This window comes from Dermacentor andersoni, chromosome 2, assembly GCF_023375885.2.
Source record: "Dermacentor andersoni chromosome 2, qqDerAnde1_hic_scaffold, whole genome shotgun sequence".
NCBI classification, from domain to species: Eukaryota; Metazoa; Arthropoda; class Arachnida; order Ixodida; family Ixodidae; genus Dermacentor; species Dermacentor andersoni.
Window position 1 is genome coordinate 117,677,884 of NC_092815.1, and position 9,627 is coordinate 117,687,510.

The 9,627-nt window shown below is 49.2% G+C and overlaps 1 protein-coding gene across 1 annotated transcript in view; it reads right to left on the reverse strand.

The window, feature by feature from the left end:
- LOC129387560 (uncharacterized) overlaps nucleotides 1–9,290 on the reverse strand; it is a 142,707-nt gene extending 133,417 nt beyond the window's left edge. Inside the window, exon 1 of the mRNA XM_055076629.2 lies at nucleotides 9,073–9,290. The gene's annotated coding sequence lies outside the window, so the exon portion shown is untranslated. The remainder of the gene's footprint in view (nucleotides 1–9,072) is intronic.
- Nucleotides 9,291–9,627: the final 337 nt, after the last annotated feature.

Below are 9,627 nucleotides of genomic sequence, written 5' to 3' on the forward strand. Positions count from 1 at the left end.
GCGTGGTCAAGGCGTGGCACACCGGGCTATACGCCACCGCGAGCATGCGTTCATGAGGTTATTCACATTGATAGGAAAAGTGTGTACTTCTCTGTCAGTGTGCTTGATCCGCATTCCACGAAGTCTACCGAGCTGAAGAACGTATGTACCACCGAGACCTTTCTCGCAGTGGTTTTGCGTACGCTAAAAAAAAAACGAAAAAAAGTTTCTTCGTTTACTGCTACGCTTGTTCCGGGGGTGCATTCGCTGTCAACGCGTTGGTTATAACACGTAGCGAAAAGCCGGATATCGTTTTTTCCAAGCTATTCATTCATACGAACGTCTTCGAGGATTTGAACTCCTGTAAATAAACATAGTGGGTAAGCGCTGTACGTTTAAATGGCTCATGCTGATTTACGTTCGCTAATACATCAGGATCACGTTCTGATAGATCAGGCAGCGTCAACATGAACGTTCACGATTCATTGGAAGTTTCTTTGAGAGCTTGCTTCAGTCAACAAAATACCTTCAATGCAGATTGAAAGCTTTGCTGTCGATCATCAATGGGGACGAATTCAAAACGGCGCACGAAGGATGACTTCGTCGATGCATCGACACACTCACAAAGCTGCATAAGAAAGTACGCACGACGGAGCCTTGATGTACTGATGGCATCCGAAATAATATTTCCCCGCAATAATTCCACCCTGAGTCGTAACGCCCCCGTCGGTAAATAACCTCAATAGCTTGCACCATCTACTAGTTGATCTCTTCTTGCGTGTATTTGGCTTTCGAAGACACCGCAAATGTTGCCAGTGCGTTTTATTTTTCTTTCTCGATAAAGGCTTGCCTCAAGCTCCAACGTAGGGTGTTTATTATATGTATGCTGTAAGAGCAGTGCTTCAATTAGAAGTCGATGGTATCCCGCTGTTTACAACACAAGAGAGAGAGAGAGAGCGATAGGGAGAGAGAAAGGATGCATAGAAAGGCAGGAGAGTTCACCAGAGGTAGTTGCGGTTGACTACTCTGCGGAGGGGGAAGGGTAGGGGGTCAAATTTACCATACAAATGTTTATCATATAAAGTATGGGATCGTGAGCAGGCCAATAAAGTTCACTATGAACAGATTTTTACGGTACGCGTAGTCATCGTGACGCGGTTTTACGAAGTACGCCACATTCCTTACGAAATGTTGTGAAATCTCAAAACACGCTTCATGTCATTTTTATTTATTTATTTTCCTCACTCCAGCATTCATGCTCGTCCACAAGATCTATTTCGACATATCTACAGTACTTCCGGCATAAAGCAATTTTGTTTTCCTGAATAATGTATACATTGTACTCCAATTATTTCAATATTGGATGCTAATAACTTTATTCTTTTCATTTTGGAGCTTCGTCAGTCGCCCGAGCAGTGGCTCAGCCTACGTTACCGCCAGAATCGGCCGGTTGTGAGCGATGAATGTTAATAAAGGGATAAAAATCGAACAAACGAACCGAGGTCGTCCTTACGGCGTACCAACCCTGCCCCAGCTGCATCGAATTAACGGTACTTTCCCGTCTTCCGAACAGAGTTCACGCACGCCGCAGAGCAACGACTTGCTCATATATAGGCTACGGATATGTTTTAGTACGCTGCGCGCTCACAGGTCCGGTTCGAGGAACGCCCCAGCATAGTGAACGACCCGCGAGAAAGGAGAGCGCGGCCGAGTGTCTCACGCCAACGACGTGCGTCAGCGTCACAAACGCTGTGTGCGAGTTCACCGCGCCTGCGTGCTTCGGTACACGCCCTCGGACATGCGACTACACGGCGGCGTTCACGCGAAGGAATCGTTGCGGACCTCGAAGTGGCTATAAACGACCGCTTTTCATGGGTACCGATTTGTACACGTGAGAATCGCCGGGTTTTTTTTTTTTTTTTTCTCCGTGCCGATCTCGAATGCAACCATCAGTTTGTGCAGAAAACGCGCAAGCCTTGACCCACGCGCCCTCAGGCGCACTCAACGCACTAAGAGTGCGCTACAGGGCGCCTTTTAGCCTATTCTGTATATATGGGGTTCAATATTCGCAGCGACGATGTGCGCTTCGTCGACATGACGCAGTCTTCCCCTATGAACCAGTTGGGTCAGCGGCAGTTTCGGGAATTGCAATTGTTTGGCGCTCGTTGTCGACGGGCCTCTTTACCTACAGGGTTTTCCTGTTCGAGGTTTATACTTGCAGGTATAATTTGCTGCTTAGTTTCTTTTTCTTTTTCGAGCTTAGCCCTACCTGCTTCTAGACGGTTATTTATATCCTATATATGACATTGGTCGCACACTTTTGCTTCAAACATACAGAACCGGTAAGAGAATGGACAACTGGGCTAGTTGGTTTACTTGCATATTGAAACTGGTAAGACAGTCGCAGTCCCGACATATAGGCTCAACGAGAAAAACCGAGTGAATACTTCATTGAAGCTCTAACTGCCAGCTGCTTCTTTTGTTTTGAGCACTTACCGCTTATTACTTGGTCATCGTCGCTTGTCACTGATCACTGGTCGCTATATACGCGCTAAATCCGTGATTCATTTCTGCTTGATATATCACGCACGCACGTACACGCACTCGCGCGAGCACGCATACGATAAGAGATATGCCAATCCACCAGTACATGTATCTATACAGCTTGTTTGCGCTGTACGTTCTACGTGTTCTGTGTGTTCGCGTTAAGTTTGTGAACGAATGAAACTTTGAACGCGTAAGATGTTTATGCACACTTGCGCCGGCTATCCAAAATGTCGATTATTGCCACCGACCCATTCTGCACGATCACGGCACGTAATACTTGGTAGACGCAACGGCTTCTGCGCATCGGACGCGTATAGCCTTGTGCGTGTACGTTCTGCCGCTGTTGTTATCTTAAGCGCCGCCGTAGAAATGTTGGCTGAGCTCCGGCGCATATAGTCTGTGTACCCCCGCGTCGCTTACTTACAGACGTGCGCTGTTTATTTGAGGCAGAGCTGTCAGGAGAACTGTCGCTGAGAACAGTTACCTGGAGAGTACTCATCAAAAATAGGCGTCGTGCGTCACCGTCTACACGCATGCATAGACACTACGTACATAGGCATACGTTGATAAGTCTGTTCGTTTCACGCACCACGAAACACATCCTACAAACATATCGTCCTCTTGAAGCTTGTGCGGTTACGGCGATGAAAAAACGAAAAGGAAGGCAATCAAAACGGGTAAACAGACAGACACAAGCACAGAGTCTGCATACGGCTGATGGCGTAAGCCAGAGGCCTGCGAGAAGCAAGGAAAAAAAAAGGGGGTCTCAAAAGAGGTCATCTCAAACGGTCCCAAAAAGGACGTGCATATGTCAAGAGACTGCAGCACACGGCAGGCCGTACGAATATATAGGAAGCACCTATCGATTAGGTTGCATAAAATATACTGCTACTGCATCCGCTATAGAAGTGGCACTGACAATCATGGTGCCAACCTTTCCTCAGACAACATTGGCTTCATTTATGTGATCTTACAAAATAATAATGGTAACACTAAATAAATGAACAAGCATAAGAAACATATCATGTGGGCGTTCGTTACCGACTTCATCCCAGTATGTGTAGTAAATAAGACGTTTAGTCAAACCCCGCGCTACCATTGCAGCTATTGTTTCACCGTTTTGCCGCGTTAAGCATTATGGACATGTCCTGCAATGACTGCAGTGCGAATAGAATCGAGCAAATGGAATCGTTACGTCATACCGGCTCTGCACTGGGGACGTATTCTGGGACGATCGCTTTCGGCGATACTATCGCCTCGGCAATTAGGCCAACGCTGATTGGCTGGTTGAGCAAAATCGGTTGAGCTGATTGGCTGTTTGAGCTCTACGTCACGCGAAGGCCACAGTATTGCCGAATGTGATCGTCCGTGAATATGTCCCCTGCCTGGGCAGTGCCGCAGCTCTGTGGGTATACTGTCAATGAGTAGATGATGCCAACACGGGCCCCTGCCTATACTGGAAAGCCGTCTACGACAGCTCACCGCGATACCTGACCTAATTTAGGCAGTTGAGCGGAAGTTCAGTACGTATTCTTTATTTTTTTCAAACGTTTTTGTCTATCTTTCTACCTCAACACAGTTTAGCTGATGAGCGCAGTGGTCACGAAGGCGCGCTATGGCGTTGATGTGATCGCTCACTGTTCGCGGTGTGGCACTGACGCCGTCGCGTAGCAACCGTTACGCGCACCTTGCACGTACGCCCGGAAAGCCCGGAAGCGCGAGTTGCCGCCTTTCAGCGTCGAGAGCATCAATGCGTCACCGGCATCGAGCTCAATTCCTCGTTCCTCCGCTCCCCCTCCCCCTCTTTTTTTTCAGCGAAGCTTCATCTGCGCCGCGCAGAAGTGCTTGATCTTCCCCACCTTTGCGCGCGCCTTGTCGACAGGAAAGCTCATAAGAAGTTGCGGCATCGCCCGACGTGCCCTACACTGGCGTGAAGGAAACCTTTTTGCGGAAATGGAAGGGGGATATACCCAACAACGGAGTTATTTTCGTGGCCTGCCCTTTCCTCGCTATATGGAACCACTGCCACCCTCCTCTTGGTTTTCTTCACTCTCTCTCTCGCACACGGCATTCATGAATCGTCACACGCAGCTTTCTCTTCTTTTTTTCTCTTTCATTCCCCTCTCTCTTTCTCTGACCTATTACCAGGTCGCCCGAGAGAATGTGCCACCTCCCCCGTTTATTATGACTTTCTTATATTTTTGTACCTTGTTTGTATCCGCATTTAGCAGTTATAGAGAGATATAGAGAAAGGGGGGTAAGCGTTCGCTCCTCTTCACCCTTTACGCGAGCCCCCAACAAGCACTGCTGACCTCTTTGTGTGAATAGACCGGAACAGAGAACGAACGGTCTTTGTTTCGGCGGTGCCGTGTGTGCCTTGTCAGTCGCTCTCTAACCGCGCTTCCATAACAAAGGCGTGCCGTGCCCGTGCAGTCCACGCGCTCTCCCTCGTGTATAGTTAGCGCCTCCGGGAGCGCTTGATTTGCGATCTAGAACAAACCCCGCACAGGCGGCAGACTAATCCCGTGCAACCACACACCCCACGGGCCAGCTGAGAAACCGGATGCGGAAAAGCGATAGCCGCGATGGAGACAAAAAGTAAGAAAAGGCGTTCGTGGAAGTGTCCCCCGCCACGAGCCTTCGCCGCATTTGAGTGTGACGGCCCCGAGTGCGCGCGTAGTTTCGAATACGCGCGAGGAGCCAGTGCTTGGCCTCGAAACGCGTGAGACAGCCTACAGCAGGATCCGCCCGTCTTGTTTTTTTTTTTTCCTTTCTTTTTTGTCCTCTTGCCGATTCCGGAGTCGATAGTCGAAGATGGCGCCGCAAACGCTCTGCCTTAGACCGTGTCACAAGCTCGAAAATGCGCTTCGAATAGGACACACAACGCGAAAACAGGACTAGCAGGGGAGAAGAGCGAACTGTACGGCGCCGTCTATCAACTAGAAACTTTGTGACACGGAAGCGGGTAACGAACCTAGGACCAACACGGGCAAGGAAGGTAAACCCACATCATGGACACAAGTAAGCGACACTCACGCAGCTAAAGACATTGGCCTGATAACTCAAGCAGACATCGGTTGAAAGGCTTCGCACATTTTTGTCTAGCCTGGCTGTCCATCCTCCTCGAAGAGGCCAGTTTGTCACAAAAGTTTGAGAAATACGGTATTTGCGGGAAAGTCGCATTCCCGCGAAGCCTCTATGGGTACATTGCTTGGAATGCGTAGTTTTAATCAGTGGTAGCTTCTGCTACCTACACAGCGACCCATTACATTAGAAGCGTCATGCCTCAACAAAGCAGACATTCACATTTGTTTTGGATCTCGTGTCTCGCAATCTTTCGGGGCCGACCGTACAATCGCCTGTACTGTAATGTACTGTTCGCCATGTCGTTCGACCTCGTTCTGAATGCGAAAATGCTTCGACTAACGTGCTCCATGTAACCTAACTGAAACGTATAAGCCCCTCCGCAAAACGGTTTAACTTGGCGAAACGGTAAGGAGGAATAACAGAGTATGCATAACACAGTAGCAGTGCAGTACACTAGATTGAAAACCGCAGAATTTGTAAACAGGGAACATCGTTCAAGTCAATCGACGTCAGACCTTCACGCTCGTTCACTCGCATTGCGGGGGTATAATTCCCAATTACTAGCATTTTCAGCATTTTCATTTGCCCTCCCCCTCCCTTTCCCCTTTTTTTTTGTGTGTGGATATCTGCTATCAGCATTAGCGTGTGCTGTTGATGTCTGCTTCAGTGCAGGCGTGCACGCCTTTATTCGTTGCTTTGGCTGTGGTTAGCTTCGTTTCTCTGCTACTTTATTTAATGAATTTCAATCGGATATATTCGCTTTGTTACGTTGTCAAGTTTTTTTTTTTTCGTGTTTGAGGGTGGTGGTGGTGGTGGCGAGATCGCTGCAGGCGGGTTCAGCCTGGCAGATCTGGCGGGCAATTGCTCCGCCTGAGCATCTCTTCGTGTGACGTCTCTTTGTGCCGTCACCATCACCATGTGTCAATCAGCAAATGGCGTAATCTTTGCGAGCTTCGCATCTACTTTGACATTCCGTTTTCCCAAGAACTGCAAATTGCGTCGGTACCATTACAATTCCGCAAACGATTGTGATGCGTGCGGGTTTTTGCACGAGGGTCGCATTTTCATCTTTTCTCACACAGCAACTCATTAGTCGTCCCAGCAAGAAGCACATTCAAGGCGATGACTCATGTCATTCTCGTACGAGTATAACAAGACGGGATTGAAAGCGACATCAAAGAGGCGACACTATACTATAGCCGGACTTGGAGAACCATTGCGAGGCCTAAACACGTTAGTTAGGTTGAATTTGAGACCGCAAGGCAATGAAGCCAGGTATTGAAATTTCCGCGAGTTCCGAGAAGCTGTGCGAGTCGTCGCGCCGACGAGGGAGGTTAGCCTTGAACGAACAGCGCGATCACGAACAGCATCTCGATGAAGTGTAGCGATTAATGTTGCCGGGGGGGGGGGGGGGGGGGGGGTGAGAAGTCGAAGGCTGATGCCCGCTACCGCCTCCTTTGCAGCGAAGAAATTGCAGCTCTCCGACTAACACACAACTGAGGCTGGTGCTGCGCACTAAGCGGGGACAAATAACTCGTTGGGAGAAAGACAAAACGAGACACTGATTCATCAAACAGGGCGCTGTTTACGAGGTTTGTAACGAGGAAGCGCGTACGACGCACGTCGGAGGTATAGCTGGATCCTGGAGTCAATGGCAAGCTCGTGATGACCCCGAATAAACCTAAACACAAGCCCAAATGTCTTCAAGAAGTAATCCGTATATATATGCATATGTATACGCGAATGGCGAAGTAATTTAAATCTCATTTTCCTCCCCGCCCAAGCACTGTGTTCCGTTGCAGCGTTAAACCACGTGTGGACGTGCTTGCTCGTAAACGATCGAATCCCCCCGTGACTCAGCCCCATAATAATCAAGTGAACAAATTCTGCAGACTTGAGCGATCCTACAGCTCTGGGCTCCTTTTACAAGCGGCAGTGACGGACTCTCGACCGCGGACACCGACAAATGGTTTGATTTCTCTCCAAGAAAACCGCACGTATCTACCTCGACATTTTCTCAAGAACAAGTCTGAAGTGTAATATTGCATCGTCTTCGTCCGCAACAGTGCTTAATGCTTCGGCTTCCGAAGTATATATATCCACAACCGTCAGAGCCTACGTGCATAGAGCACAAGATAGCGCACGAACTGAGCCCCTCAGGTGCGTAACCGTTTAAGTGCCCGGCTTGCAATTGCATACGTTACAGCAGGGACGGGATTCGAATCCCCAGCAGTGGGCAAAGTTTCGTTTTCCTTCGCAATAGGATGAGAGCGGATACGACACGATAACGACGACGGTTCGACGATCACCGGAGCGGCATAACGGAAAGAGCGGACGCACGGAGCCCAATTTTGAGCATTTTAACTGTTGTCGCAGTAAATTAACGTTGCAGATGGCTGATTGCAGCAACTGAGCGACAAGTGTCTTGTCGACTGAGCGCTGCGACATGTTGATGCGCCCGGTGTGGTTGGTACAGGCAACAGGCGAAGGAGTCGCGGCGCTCATATGCACGCTAGTTTTCAGGACGTAGTAGTAAACACGTTCGTAGCTTGTGATTTAAGTCCAGCAATTCTTCTAGGACACGTCTATATTTTCTAAACTGTTTGTGGTCGCATACGCCTGAACTAGGGCACTTCATCCCTCAAAGTCAATGCAAACATCACTGCTCGTTTTTCAACCTGCGATTAGCTCCGATGAATGTTTTCTTAGTCTCGTAATTACTGCAACTTGGACTTTGCGGAACTTTTCGTATACACGAATAGAGATGGCCGGACGGAATAGTGCGAACAATAATTTAACGCGCGAGCGTGTGGCGTTGCAGGCGTGAAAGTTGTGGGTTTCGTACCACTTGGGCGAATTTCAACAATCACTACAATGAATGAAACAAAATTCCTCTTATATGTCTGCACCATCGACATGCATATTGTTGTTGTTTCGTTGGTGTGGTGCTAGCATACAAGCTTTCTTCCTTTGTCTTTCTTAGTTTCTTTTTCTTCCTTTTTCACCGTCTCATTGATGCAGTCCTCAGCGATGTTTCAAACTTTAGGCAACAGCCATCGCGAAAGCAATGAGGCGATCAAGCGTGCCTGACGGGACCATGTAGACGAAGGTAGACGACAAAGCTACCATATGAACCCACGAAGCAAAGGTGTTGGCCTCTTCCCAGCAAAGGAAAGGACAGGTAACACAACCATCGTTATTGCAGACGTCGACTTAAGTAATCTCACTACAGAACTGGCGGTCCTAAAGAAGGAAACATCATGGATTTAAAAAAAGGAAAACTGCCAAAACTTATTAAAGAACCTCGGATGATTGCCTTAAGAGATAGAAGAAATGAGGAAAAAGAAAATAAAGCTTGAAGTTGTCCGGCGCGGCGCCCCAAGTTTCATTCCGCGCACGTTTCTCGGCAAGCGTAACTCGCACTTTCAGCGAGATTCGAAACAGAGGCTATGTACTCACCGCTGTCAGAAAGAAAGCAGAAGTGGCGATGTAAGGCCAAGAGACGATCGTACGGAGGCGGCACAAACGCAATCGCGTCACCAAGTTTCCGATCCGAGGAGTTGAGCGCGCGCGCGCGAGCACTTGTCGCCAGCGGCAGCGAGCAGCAGCGACCGAACCACCAACCAGCACCAACGGCAACGAAACGCCGAATAGACGCGGTCGCACGGGCAACTCCAACTTCCTCCCCACGGCCGCCCAGGTGCGCTTCAAAACGTTGCCGCCGGCTCCGGACGATGGCCACGCCGCGGTGCGGACGCTGCGCGAAATGGGTCGCTACCGCTGCGGCGGCCGGCCAGCGGACACGGCGATGTCTTGAGTGCGACACACAAGAGAGTCGTGGAAGGCAACGTTGCTCGCACAAGTAAAATTATCTGAGAGAGAGAGAGAGAGAGAGACAGAGAGAGAGAGGAGGGGGTATAGTAAGGACCCCAGGGCCCATATCACAATTAACTGAGTGGCGAGCGGAGAGAACGTAGGAAGTGCGGAAGGTAATGAGAAAATAGGGCGATGAGA